Raw genomic sequence first — 12,800 nt, 5'->3', positions numbered from 1 at the left:
CAATCGAGTGTAAGTAGAAACTTTCTTCATTGTTCTAAGAGTTCAGCGTGTTAAAATGTTTTTTCTTTTTTTTTTTTTTCGTAAAAGAACTTGACTTTAAAAAATAATTTCCGTGTAAAACTGTAATAAAATTACATGAACAGGACATGCTGTTACGAGTTTAAGTTGTAAAGTGGCGATAAGGTATGTTTTGTCCTCCGTTCGTTCTGTCCGGCGTTATACACTACACAATAGAGTCGAGTTTCTAACGGAAAGGAAAAACATTATTTTGTAGAAAACAAAAATTTAAAACAGAAACAAGTAAGAAGGAAATGTTGGAAACGTTTTTTGTAGAAAATGTTCCTCGGTCATTTGTAACGTGTCCTCGTTTGTAGAAAGTGGATGTGTTGCGGGCGACTGTAACGAACGCGTGGACATTTAATTTGCTTTCATGTATTAACGTCGTGTTGCTTGGTGCTGTTAGCATTTAAAATTGCTAGTAGTATAACACACAGTGGATGCGCCTGTGTATTTAAAATGTCTCTTTTAATCGGTACGTCCGTTTCACTCCTAAATGTGGGACATTTTGTGCATTGTCGTTGTTTGCCTTTATTGTACATACGGCTTTAGTCAAGACATTGTTGTTTGTGGTTGAGGCAGTAAAGCCGCTTTAAGGTGTTTGTTGCGTGCAGTACCGCTGTCTGTCCGCTAGGGTCCCTCGCACCACACTGTGACTTTATTTCACTGCTGCCGCCTCTGCCCCGATACCGTCGCCACTTCCTGTCACCTGTAGTATTTTCTGCTCTATATCAGATTCAGTGGTTGTGTCCAGCAAGGCATTATTAAGTCTTTGCTGAACCTTAGTAAAGCTCGCTTTGGCAATGATTTAAATAATCTAATGTACGGGCTTCGTATCGGACTATGGACAAGTTTAGGTGTGATACTCGTGTGCCAGGCTGTTTGTAAAGCTTTATGTCGAATTAACTTTTGTAAATGTAAGCGAGATCTGCTCTTTGATATTCACATTTATTCATGTAGCAGACGCTTGTGTCCAAAGCGACATACATCTCAGCAAAAGTACAATTGATGCATTACATTAAGAGAAGGAGACATAGCTGCAGACATGATGAAGGTCTCAAGCATATTTCTAGCTGAGTGTTGTGGATTAGAGCGAGACGCCTCCCGCGCCCCTCGTCGTGACGGCTTTCTGCCGCGCACTCCCCCTCGTCAGCGCACGTGCACGTTGAGCGACGGATAGGCGTGCTTGCTTGTTGAATTCTGGGATATCTGTAGTTTCTTTAAAAATCTCACTGTCTTTGTACACGCGCCGGCGTTTGTGTTTACCTGCGTTTTCCCGCCACGGTATATTTCGTACTGAACACGTGACGTGTGCAGCGACGTACAGAAATGGATTGCGTGCGTGCGTGCGTGCGTGCGTGCGTGCGTGCACCTTTTGAATTGTGGGATATTTGTACATTTTCCCAAAACGAGACAGTGTTCGTACAAACTGCCCCCTTTTTCAGAATTATATTACACGTATGCGTTGAGCTGTGTTTTGCCGCTGTGCTGCGAGTCACAGAGTTCGCAGTGCGCTAACACGCGTTCCCGTGCATTGGACCCGCATGGCCCGGAATTTCCCTCCTGGGCGACCGGTTCTCGGCATCGCTTCTCGGCCTTTTGGCTAAGATCAAGTGTAGTATCTGTTCTTATCAGTTTAATATCTGATACGTCCCCTATCTGGGGACCATATATTAAATGGATTTTTGGAACAGGGAGATGGAATAGGGGCTTGCTCCGTCCACTCCACGCATCGACCTGGTATTGCAGTATTTCCAGGAACGGTGTACTCCCCCTTTTCTGGTTTAAAGATAGATTTATACTAAGCATTTACTTATTAGTATACTTTTTTTTTTTTTTTTAAATTTCATTTGTATAATTCACATTTGATAGTAAGGTCTAACTATAAAAGGACAAAACACCTGTTAAACTAAATTTTACATATGTAGTTTATCTTTCCATGAGTGTCAAGTTAATTGAAAGCAATGATATTGAAAACATCTATAATACCGTATAAGAGAGGTGAGAGCACGCGCTCGCGTGCTGGCTGAAGCCGTTTGTCCCGAGCAGGGTCATAGCGAGCCGGAGCCTAACCCGGTAACACAGGGTATAAGGCTGGAGGGGGAGGGGATGCACCCGAGACAGGACATCCCAAGCGGGACTGGAACCCCAGAGCCACCAGAGAGCAGGATAAAGTGCAAAAACAGGGGCTCTTTTTATTTAATTACGAAGGTTTTGTCCCACTTTGTATTTTAAAAGAGGGGGTTTTGTCTGGACCCCCTTTATGCAGTTCTCCTACAGTATTGCTCTGTCATGTGGGCCTTTGGCAGGGGGTACTGGAAAATGAGAAGTGATGGCCTTGGGAGCAGGAATTGGGGGCCCAGAACGGATATCATATGTTTTCCTTGGTTGATCATCAGGGCACCAGGACTTTTCCTTTGCTGAAGGGCCTTCTGGATATTAACAAGGAGGAGGAGGAGGGCTGAGCAGGCTTCAGAGGATGTGGGACATCAGCTGGAAAACTGCAGGAGGGCCTCCCTGGACAGTGGATCCTGAAGGTGGCCGAGGAGTAGTAGCCTGAAAGACCTTAACGCACCTGGGCCGAGGCAGATTTTTCACCTGCGATTGGAGATGGGGCACAAGCTCACTTGTTCCTCCCTGCGCTTGCTGGCCGACGAGGGAGCGTTGCCTGCAGCGCTTCAGGAGAGGAAGACTGAGAGGGACAGCAGAGGAACTGACAAGGTATGAGAAGGGTCTTTAAGGGAGATGTAATTGGGTGGAATTCCTCATTAGTGACAGCCCTGGGCTTTGGGTGTCCAGGCCATTGGGACAGTTGAGGGCTTCCTTTTGACCAAATTGTTGGGGGCTTTCGGGGTTGTGGCTGAGTGATAATTTATAGGAGGGCCGCAAGAGACTCTGTCTTTTCCTCGTGTTTATGGAGGCAAATTTAGACTTTGAGGGATAGAGGGATATTTTGTGCCGATGGGATTCCTTTTGAAGGGGTGGGGGGTGTTGTAGTAATGTTAGCGTCTTTTGTGTTGCTGATGTACTGTACTCCATGTTTGCAAATATTAATTGTTCAGCTTTTTATTTACTTTGACCTGTCTGCTTAATTTTTTATTTGACCGTTTCCATTTCTTTAATACCGTAAAATTGGTTAGGGGAGACTAGGGATGATTGTAACAGTTTTTTTTTTTTTTTTTTTAATTTCATTTTTATTTTCAGTCAGACCATTCTGCATAGAGGAACTAAAATTCCTGCCATGTGAAATCAAGAAAAATTTTACAAAGTACCCCAAACCTAGGTCTGTAGTGACAGTTTTAAGTGAACTGCAACAATACTGGGAATTGTAACAATAACAAATCCGTAGAAAGTCTATATCGGTGAACATTTTAATTGTTCAGAGTGTTATCTGTATTTTCATATATCATATATTGAACACAAATGTCACCAGAAGTGTGCTTTTACTGTATAAAGAAGTAAACTAAAACAGGTGTTGCATGGAGTCCTGGTGTGCGTGTTAGTTTTGTTCTGTGAGTGTGTGTTCTCTTCAGTCTGAATCAAGGATGTGACGTATGCACACATTATCTGGTGGAGTGCAGGTTTTATGAACCTGTCATTTGGTTGTAGGATCAGTACTGGATTGGATCCGCAGTTGTTTGCATCCTGTATACTCTAGAATCACGTGTCTCCATGCAGATCTCTCCTTCTCTTGATGTAATGTACTTTGGTATTGTTCTCGGAGATGTACGTCGCTTTGGAGAAAAGCATCTGTTAACTGAATACATGTAATGCAAATTCAGCGTATTTGGTTTTGTATGGTTGTTTGTAGTTCTCACTGAAGCTTTTCTTTTTCTTTTTCTGTTCTTGTTCCTCTCCAGTGGCCAGCTTGGTGGGTGTGTCTCCTTTTTAGCAGTGGCTCTCATTCCTTAGTCACGCCTTGATCAGAATGAAGGCAGGGAGATTTGGGGCAAGTGGAAACACTAGTCAATAGACAGATGTAATAGCATTCCGATATTTGCATGGCAGTGGAATGCATTGAAATGTAAACATTGATATACATACAAAATACTACTAGTTTCACAATGGAAATTATTCATGCGGTTTGAAGCTATTCCATTCTGCTGTTGAATTACATTTACTTGTTTAGCAGACACTTTTCTCCAAAGCAGCTTCCAGTGGATACTATGTAGTGTTATGAGCCCATACAGCTTACTCACCAAGGTGACTTACACTGCTAGATACACTACTTACACTGGGTCACTCATCCATACATCAGTGGAACACTGTCGCTATCACTCACACGCTATGGGGGAACTCGAACAGCACGTCTTTGGACTGTGGGAGGAAACCCACGCAGACACGGGGAGAACATGCAAACTCCACAGACAGAGCAGGGATCGAACCCATGTGTTCTTGCACCACCCAGGTGCTGTGAGACAGCAGTGCTACTCACTGTGCCGCTCCACACAAATTACTAGATGTTCTTGTGCATTGTCATCATAGATTGTTTTAATTTGTTTTCCTTAAGCATTAATCGGTTTTACTGCAAAAATGAGAACACGATTTCACAGTTTTGTTGTAATGCATTTACTACTGTGGTTGTAGAGCAAAGAGCAAAGTTTGACCACCGGCTACACCAGTATTTTCACAATGACATTAGCGTGGATGCTGTACACCTGCCACCCTTTCCACCCTTTGAACTAACCGGGTTCGGACACAAGGACGAATCCAGGCACAGTAAATTTGAAACCTATCGTACGAATTACCGCATGCATCGCTGCGTGCAGTGTAATCGTCCGTTCTGAGGGTTTCGTGTTCAACGTTGTCTACAGACACAGGCTTTTTTTTCCCGCGGTTCGTGCCGCAGAAAAAAAAAATTCTTTTTGTTCCAGCTAACTAAGGATCCACTGGACAGAATCGCTCTAAATTTCAGCCCCGTGACTGGTAAGACAAAAAACAAATTCAATTCTTGGTTGCAAAGGGACCTGTCTTAGGGTAGGTCCTTCTGTCCAAAGCAGAAGATGTTTCCAGGCTCACTTATGTTACCTCTTCAGCACATTTAGATAGCAAAGCTGCCAAAGCAATCGACCTGCTGCGCTTCAATTTTTTTGCGGGAAAGCCAAGTACACTATATGCAGAAGTCTGTTATTATTAACTCATATGTGAATGGTGGCCTTGAGTTCTTAGACTTTTCTACATTGAATTTGACTCTTAAGATTAAGTGGATAAAACAATTTTTGGAGAAACGATGCCTCCATCTGGAATTTCATTTCGAAATTTGTTTTTGACCAAATCGGTGGTCTCCCATATCTCCTGATGTGCAATTACAATATAGAGAAGTTACCGGTTAAGCTGTCAGCCTTTCACAAACAGGCTCTGTTGACATGGAAGTTAATTTACAAGCACAATTTTTTCTCTGCACTGCCGGTACTATATTTGGAACAATGGTGAGGTCCTGTATATTACATTTACATTACATTTATTAATATATATGATATGATGACTTCGGTTGAGCTGCTATTGGGGGACAGTCCTTTTGTGGGTATGTTGGTGTGGGGAAGACATGGGTCAGTTATATTTTTTGAAGCCAGAAAGGGGATTGTTATGGGAAAGACTTTGTCTTGACAATGTATTTTATGTAATTATGCAGGAAAATGGTTTTGGGTTTGTTTGATTGTGGATTTTTAATGTTTGCTTTGGTTGTGTGTATTATTGATAACTTTATTTATCTGTTTTTATCAGAAAAACTTACATCAATCACATCCTTGAATCTTCTACGAAAATGCTTGACAGAATACAATTTGTGTATAATTTTGAAAGCGATTTGCTTAACCTTGTTTCTTAAGATGTTTTTGTGAGTGGCAGCCAAACTTTCTACCATGGGACATTGTTAACAAAGGTATTCCAGTAAGCAGTGACATAAGGTAAGGTGGCAACTTCTTTCTGAAACAAAAGACCGAACAGCTCTGCTCGGGGTGCTCAACAGTATCAAAAACCTTGTAGAAATCCAAAAACAATATAAAGCTATCATCTACAACAAAATTAGGATAATCAACGAGGTCTAGGCCAATCTTATATTATTGAAAATATGCCTCTTACTAATAAACCCAGATTAATTTCCTTCAATAACCAAATCAATAATCTTTCAATAATCTTTTGTTTTTCTTAAAGAAGCTAAGGAGTACATAAACATTATTGATGGGTATAACAATAAGAAGACCATTAAGACTGTTTATTAGTGTAATATTTTTAAGGTGTTGATGTAATGTCTAGTTACAGGTGCATTTTGTAATTTTTAAAAGTTCTTCTGTAGTTCCCCTAGCTAGATTAACTGTTCTGAATTAATGTTCTTGTACTGTGTGTGATTTGTTAAATAAAGGTTGAGAAAAAAAAAAGTTTTCATGAATCCCCTAAAAATATATAATTACAAATAGAAGAATAAAGCAAAAGAACATCCCCTTATGTCAAAACAGAATACTGCAAAAAAAAAAAAAACTATACAGCAAAACTGTAAAGATCTATTTTTGAACCAAAATACGGGGAGTGCACCGTTCCTGGAAATACTGCAATACCAGGTCGATGCGTGGAGTGGACGGAGCAAGCCCCTATTCCATCTCCCTGTTCCAAAAATCCATTTAATATATGGTCCCCAGATAGGGGACGTATCAGATATTAAACTGATAAGAACAGATACTACACTTGATCTTAGCCAAAAGGCCGAGAAGCGATGCCGAGAACCGGTCGCCCAGGAGGGAAATTTCGGGCCATGCGGGTCCAATGCACGGGAACGCGTGTTAGCGCACTGCGAACTCTGTGACTTGCAGCACAGCGGCAAAACACAGCTCAACGCATACGTGTAATATAATTCTGAAAAAAGGGGCAGTTTGTACGAACACTGTCTCGTTTTGGGAAAATGTACAAATATCCCATAATTCAACAGGTGCACGCACGCACGCAATCCATTTCTGTACGTCGCTGCACAAGTCACGTGTTCAGTACCGTGACCCAATAAACCCTTCCGGGTGTTGCGAAGCGCGCGCGATTTGCTCCGCGCGACGCGTTGTTACTGTTATTTGTTTTTAATTTTTTTTTTTTTTAAATTTTATTATTACATTAAACAATTCAAACACTCACAATACAAGAACATTAATCCAGAATTAAAAATGCTTTACAGGGTACAATTTGTGTATAATCTTAAAAGAGATTTCCTTAACCTTGTTTGTTTAGAAGTATTTACGAGTGACAGCCAAACTTTCTCCCATGGGACATTGTTAACAAAGCTATTCCAATATGCAGATGACATAAGGTAAGGTGGCAACTTCTTTCTGAAACAAAAGACCGAACAGCTCTGCTCGGGGTGCTCAACAGTATCAAAAACCTTGTAGAAATCCAAAAACAATATAAAGCTATCATCTACAACAAAATTAGGATAATCAACGAGGTCTAGGCCAATCTTATATTATTGAAAATATGCCTCTTACTAATAAACCCAGATTAATTTCCTTCAATAATCAAATCAATAATCTTTCAATAATCTTTTGTTTTTCTTAAAGAAGCTAAGGAGTACATAAACATTATTGATGGGTATAACAATAAGAAGACCATTGCTTCATGATGGCGCCGCGAACGGCTGCCTCGGTGTGGAGCTCCACAGTTGTTTTACTGTTTTTGTTAGTTTGCCCTGTCTTTAGTTATACTCCGACAATCAGTTTTACCAGGGAAGAACTGCTGAACATTCGGCAGTACACACCACCCGACATTTTACCGGTTTTCGACTTTTCTGACGTTTTGCTGGACATTGTAGTCGGAGGTGCAGCGGCGCTACTCAAGCGCTCCAAGACGCGCAAGCGTGGAAAGCGAGCCGGCGCGCTTGTCAAGCTCCGAAAGCGCGGCTTTAGAACAGCGCTGCCTAGTATCCATCTGGCGAACCTCCGCTCCTTACCCAACAAAATGGACGAACTTTTCCTCCTGTCCCAAAGAAACAAGGACTTTTTAAACTCTGCTGCTCTGTGCTTCACGGAAACCTGGCTGAATGAAGCCATCCCGGACAGCGCGCTACATCTGCCGGGCTTCCAGCTGTTCAGAGCGGATCGCGACGCGGAATTAGCGGGGAAATCACGTGGCGGTAGGACATGCTTCTACATCAACGGAAAGGTGGCGTACAGATGTGACAGCGTTGAAGAAGATGTGCTGTCCCGACCTAGAAGCACTCTTCATCAACTGCAAGCCCTTCTACTCACCGCGGGAGTTTTCCTCGTTCATCCTCGTAAGTGTTTACGTTCCACCACAAGCGTGCATGAACGCAGCGCTGCAACAGCTGGGCGACCAGATCACTGACACAGAGCAACAACACCCGGACTCTGTTATAATCATTCTCGGGGACTTTAATAAAGCAAAAATCTCTCCCGTGAACTGCCAAAATACAGACAGCATATTACATGTCCCACCAGAGACAGTGATATTTTGGACCACTGCTACACCACAGTAAAGGATGCATATCACTCTGTTCCACGGGCAGCTTTGGGGCTCTCTGATCACTGTCTGGTTCATCTTATACCGACCTACAGGCAGAAACTGAAATCAGCTAAACCTGTAATAAGGACTGTTAAAAGATGGACTGAGGAAGCAGAGCAGGACTTACAAGCCTGCTTCGAGTGCACCGATTGGAGTGTTTTTGAGGCTGCTGCTAGCGATCTAGATGAGCTCACAGACTCTGTAACATCATATGTCAGTTTCTGCGAGGATATGTGCATCCCTACCAGGACTCGTTTAACATACAACAATGACAAACCGTGGTTCACTGCAAAACTCAGACAGCTTCGTCAGGCCAAAGAAGACGCCTACAAGAACGGGGACGGAGTCTTGTATAAACAGGCCAAAAACACACTGGCAAAGGAGATCAGAGTGGCTAAGAGAAACTACTCTGAAAAGCTGAAGAAACAGTTTTCAGCCAACGATCCTGCATCAGTGTGGAAAGGCCTGAAAGACATCACAAATTACAAGACACCACCCCCCGGCACCATGTCAACTCAACAACTAGCCGACGATTTGAATGAGTTTTATTGCAGGTTTAATAAACCCTGTCTCACACCCTACACCCATTCAAACCCTCTCTCCACGAATCAATTAACACCTCCAGTAACCCCCACCTTCCCCCCTCCTGCACCTTTGATCTGTGAAGAGGAGGTGCGTCGGGTCTTTGTCAAACGGAAGACAAGGAAAGCACCAGGCCCAGACGGTGTCTCATTGGCCTGCCTAAAAACCTGTGCTGACCAGCTGGCCCCTATCTTCACAAAGATCTTCAACAGATCACTGGAGATGTGCGAAGTTCCTTCCTGCTTCAAACGCTCCACCATCATCCCCATTCCAAAGAAACCCAAAATCACAGGACTTAATGACTACAGACCTGTCGCCTTAACGTCTGTGGTCATGAAGTCACTTGAAAAACTGGTGTTGGACTACCTGAAGGACATCACTGGACCCTTGCTGGACCCCCTGCAGTTTGCTTATCGAGCAAACAGGTCTGTGGATGATGCAGTCAACATGGGACTGCACTACATTCTACAACATCTGGACAAACCAGGGACTTATGCGAGAATCCTGTTCGTGGACTTCAGCTCAGCCTTCAACACCGTCATCCCACACCTCCTCCTGTCCAAATTAACCCAACTCTCTGTGCCCGCCTCCATCTGTCGGTGGATCACCAACTTTCTGACAGACAGGCAGCAGATAGTGAGGCTGGGAAAATTCTCATCCAATACTCGCACGATCAGTACTGGCGCCCCCCAGGGATGTGTGCTCTCCCCACTGCTCTTCTCCCTGTACACCAACGACTGCACCGCAAAAGACCCCTCTGTCAAACTCCTGAAGTTTGCAGACGACACCACACTCATCGGCCTCATCCGGAATGGCGACAAGTCTGCTTACAGACAGGAGGTCCAAGAGCTGGCTGTCTGGTGCAGTCATCACAACCTGGAGCTGAACACACTCAAAACAGTGGAGATGATCGTAGACTTCAGGAGAAACACCTCAGCATTATCCCCACTCACCATCATGAACAGCACTGTGACAACAGTGGAGTCATTCAGGTTCCTGGGCACCACCATCTCACAGGACCTGAAGTGGGAGCCCCACATAGACTCCATTGTGAAGAAGGCCCAGCAGAGGTTGTACTTCCTTCGCCAGCTGAGGAAGTTCAACCTGCCACAGGAGCTACTGATGCAATTCTACTCCGCAGTCATTGAGTCCGTCCTCTGCACCTCTATAACTGTCTGGTTCGGCTCAGCTACGAAGTCAGACATCAGAAGACTGCAGCGGATAGTTCGGACTGCTGGAAGAATCATCGGCACATCCCCCCCAGCTCTCGGAGAACTGCACTCGTCCAGAGTCAGTAAAAGGGCTAGCAAAATCATTCTAGACCCCTCACATCCAGGCCACTTCCTCTTCGAACCCTTGCCATCTGGCCGGCGCTACAGAGCACTGAGTACCAGGACAGCCAGGCATAAGAAAAGTTTCTTTCCTCAGGCCATCTACCTCATGAACACCTAAATCTCTCCCCTAGAGAGTAAACCGTGCAATACATAATGCTGTTTATATTTATAACTATTTATCACATATCTCTTACTCACACTCCCTTGCATTTCTATCTAGTGACTATTTTTGTATATTGGGTACTTTATATTTTTAAATATTTTTTATCCCTTGCTCACATACTCTATCTTCTCACCTGTCTTGTCACTGTCATTCTGTCTGTGCTGTGGTAGTTCCTGTCACCAAGACAAATTCCTTGTATGTGCGAACATACTTGGCAATAAAGCTCGTTCTGATTCTGATTCTGATTCTGATTAAGACTGGTGACGGAGCAAATCCGGTCGATACTCCTTCCTTGTGGAAGGATCTGTTTCTCACAGTCTTCTAGAAATAATAACAGAGCCGTTCATTCTTTGTTTCAGAAAGAAGTTGCCACCTTACCTTATGTCATCTGCGTATTGGAATAGCTTTGTTAACAATGTCCCGTGGGAGAAAGTTTGGCTGTCACTCGTAAATACTTCTAAACAAACAAGGTTAAGGAAATCTCTTTTAAGATTATACACAAATTGTACCCTGTAAAGCATTTTTAATTCTGGATTAATGTTCTTGTATTGTGAGTGTTTGAATTGTTTAATGTAATAATAAAATTTAAAAAAAAAAAAAAATTAAAAACAAATAACAGTAACAACGCGTCGCGCGGAGCAAATCGCGCGCGCTTCGCAACACCCGGAAGGGTTTATTGGGTCACGGTACTGAACACGTGACTTGTGCAGCGACGTACAGAAATGGATTGCGTGCGTGCGTGCACCTGTTGAATTATGGGATATTTGTACATTTTCCCAAAACGAGACAGTGTTCGTACAAACTGCCCCTTTTTTCAGAATTATATTACACGTATGCGTTGAGCTGTGTTTTGCCGCTGTGCTGCAAGTCACAGAGTTCGCAGTGCGCTAACACGCGTTCCCGTGCATTGGACCCGCATGGCCCGAAATTTCCCTCCTGGGCGACCGGTTCTCGGCATCGCTTCTCGGCCTTTTGGCTAAGATCAAGTGTAGTATCTGTTCTTATCAGTTTAATATCTGATACGTCCCCTATCTGGGGACCATATATTAAATGGATTTTTGGAACAGGGAGATGGAATAGGGGCTTGCTCCGTCCACTCCACGCATCGACCTGGTATTGCAGTATTTCCAGGAACGGTGCACTCCCCGTATTTTGGTTCAAAAATAGATCTTTACAGTTTTGCTGTATAGTTTTATATAGTTTTTTTTTTTTTTTTTTTTTTGCAGTATTCTGTTTTGACATAAGGGGATGTTCTTTTGCTTTATTCTTCTATTTGTAATTATATATTTTTAGGGGATTCATGAAAACTTTTTTTTTTCTCAACCTTTATTTAACAAATCACACACAGTACAAGAACATTAATTCAGAACAGTTAATCTAGCTAGGGGAACTACAGAAGAACTTTTAAAAATTACAAAATGCACCTGTAACTAGACATTACATCAACACCTTAAAATATTACACTAATAAACAGTCTTAATGGTCTTCTTATTGTTATACCCATCAATAATGTTTATGTACTCCTTAGCTTCTTTAAGAAAAACAAAAGATTATTGAAAGATTATTGATTTGGTTATTGAAGGAAATTAATCTGGGTTTATTAGTAAGAGGCATATTTTCAATAATATAAGATTGGCCTAGACCTCGTTGATTATCCTAATTTTGTTGTAGATGATAGCTTTATATTGTTTTTGGATTTCTACAAGGTTTTTGATACTGTTGAGCACCCCGAGCAGAGCTGTTCGGTCTTTTGTTTCAGAAAGAAGTTGCCACCTTACCTTATGTCACTGCTTACTGGAATACCTTTGTTAACAATGTCCCATGGTAGAAAGTTTGGCTGCCACTCACAAAAACATCTTAAGAAACAAGGTTAAGCAAATCGCTTTCAAAATTATACACAAATTGTATTCTGTCAAGCATTTTCGTAGAAGATTCAAGGATGTGATTGATGTAAGTTTTTCTGATAAAAACAGATAAATAAAGTTATCAATAATACACACAACCAAAGCAAACATTAAAAATCCACAATCAAACAAACCCAAAACCATTTTCCTGCATAATTACATAAAATACATTGTCAAGACAAAGTCTTTCCCATAACAATCCCCTTTCTGGCTTCAAAAAATATAACTGACCCATGTCTTCCCCACACCAACATACCCACAAAA

The 12,800-nt window shown here is 42.4% G+C and overlaps 3 non-coding genes across 3 annotated transcripts; 2 read left to right on the top strand and 1 right to left on the bottom strand.

The window, feature by feature from the left end:
- Positions 1-1,640: 1,640 nt before the first annotated feature.
- LOC114910280 (U2 spliceosomal RNA) lies at positions 1,641-1,831 on the top strand. Its single transcript, XR_003797583.1, has one exon. It is a non-coding gene; the product is annotated as a U2 spliceosomal RNA (small nuclear RNA).
- A 4,746-nt stretch (positions 1,832-6,577) lies between these two features.
- On the bottom strand, positions 6,578-6,768 carry LOC114910278 (U2 spliceosomal RNA). The gene has a single exon (XR_003797581.1). It is a non-coding gene; the product is annotated as a U2 spliceosomal RNA (small nuclear RNA).
- A 4,820-nt stretch (positions 6,769-11,588) lies between these two features.
- Positions 11,589-11,779, top strand: LOC114910310 (U2 spliceosomal RNA). Its single transcript, XR_003797611.1, has one exon. It is a non-coding gene; the product is annotated as a U2 spliceosomal RNA (small nuclear RNA).
- Positions 11,780-12,800: the final 1,021 nt, after the last annotated feature.

This window comes from Scleropages formosus, chromosome 3, assembly GCF_900964775.1.
Source record: "Scleropages formosus chromosome 3, fSclFor1.1, whole genome shotgun sequence".
Lineage (NCBI taxonomy): Eukaryota > Metazoa > Chordata > Actinopteri > Osteoglossiformes > Osteoglossidae > Scleropages > Scleropages formosus.
Note: the sequence above shows the minus strand (reverse complement) of the source record. Positions and strands in the feature narration are given on the sequence as shown.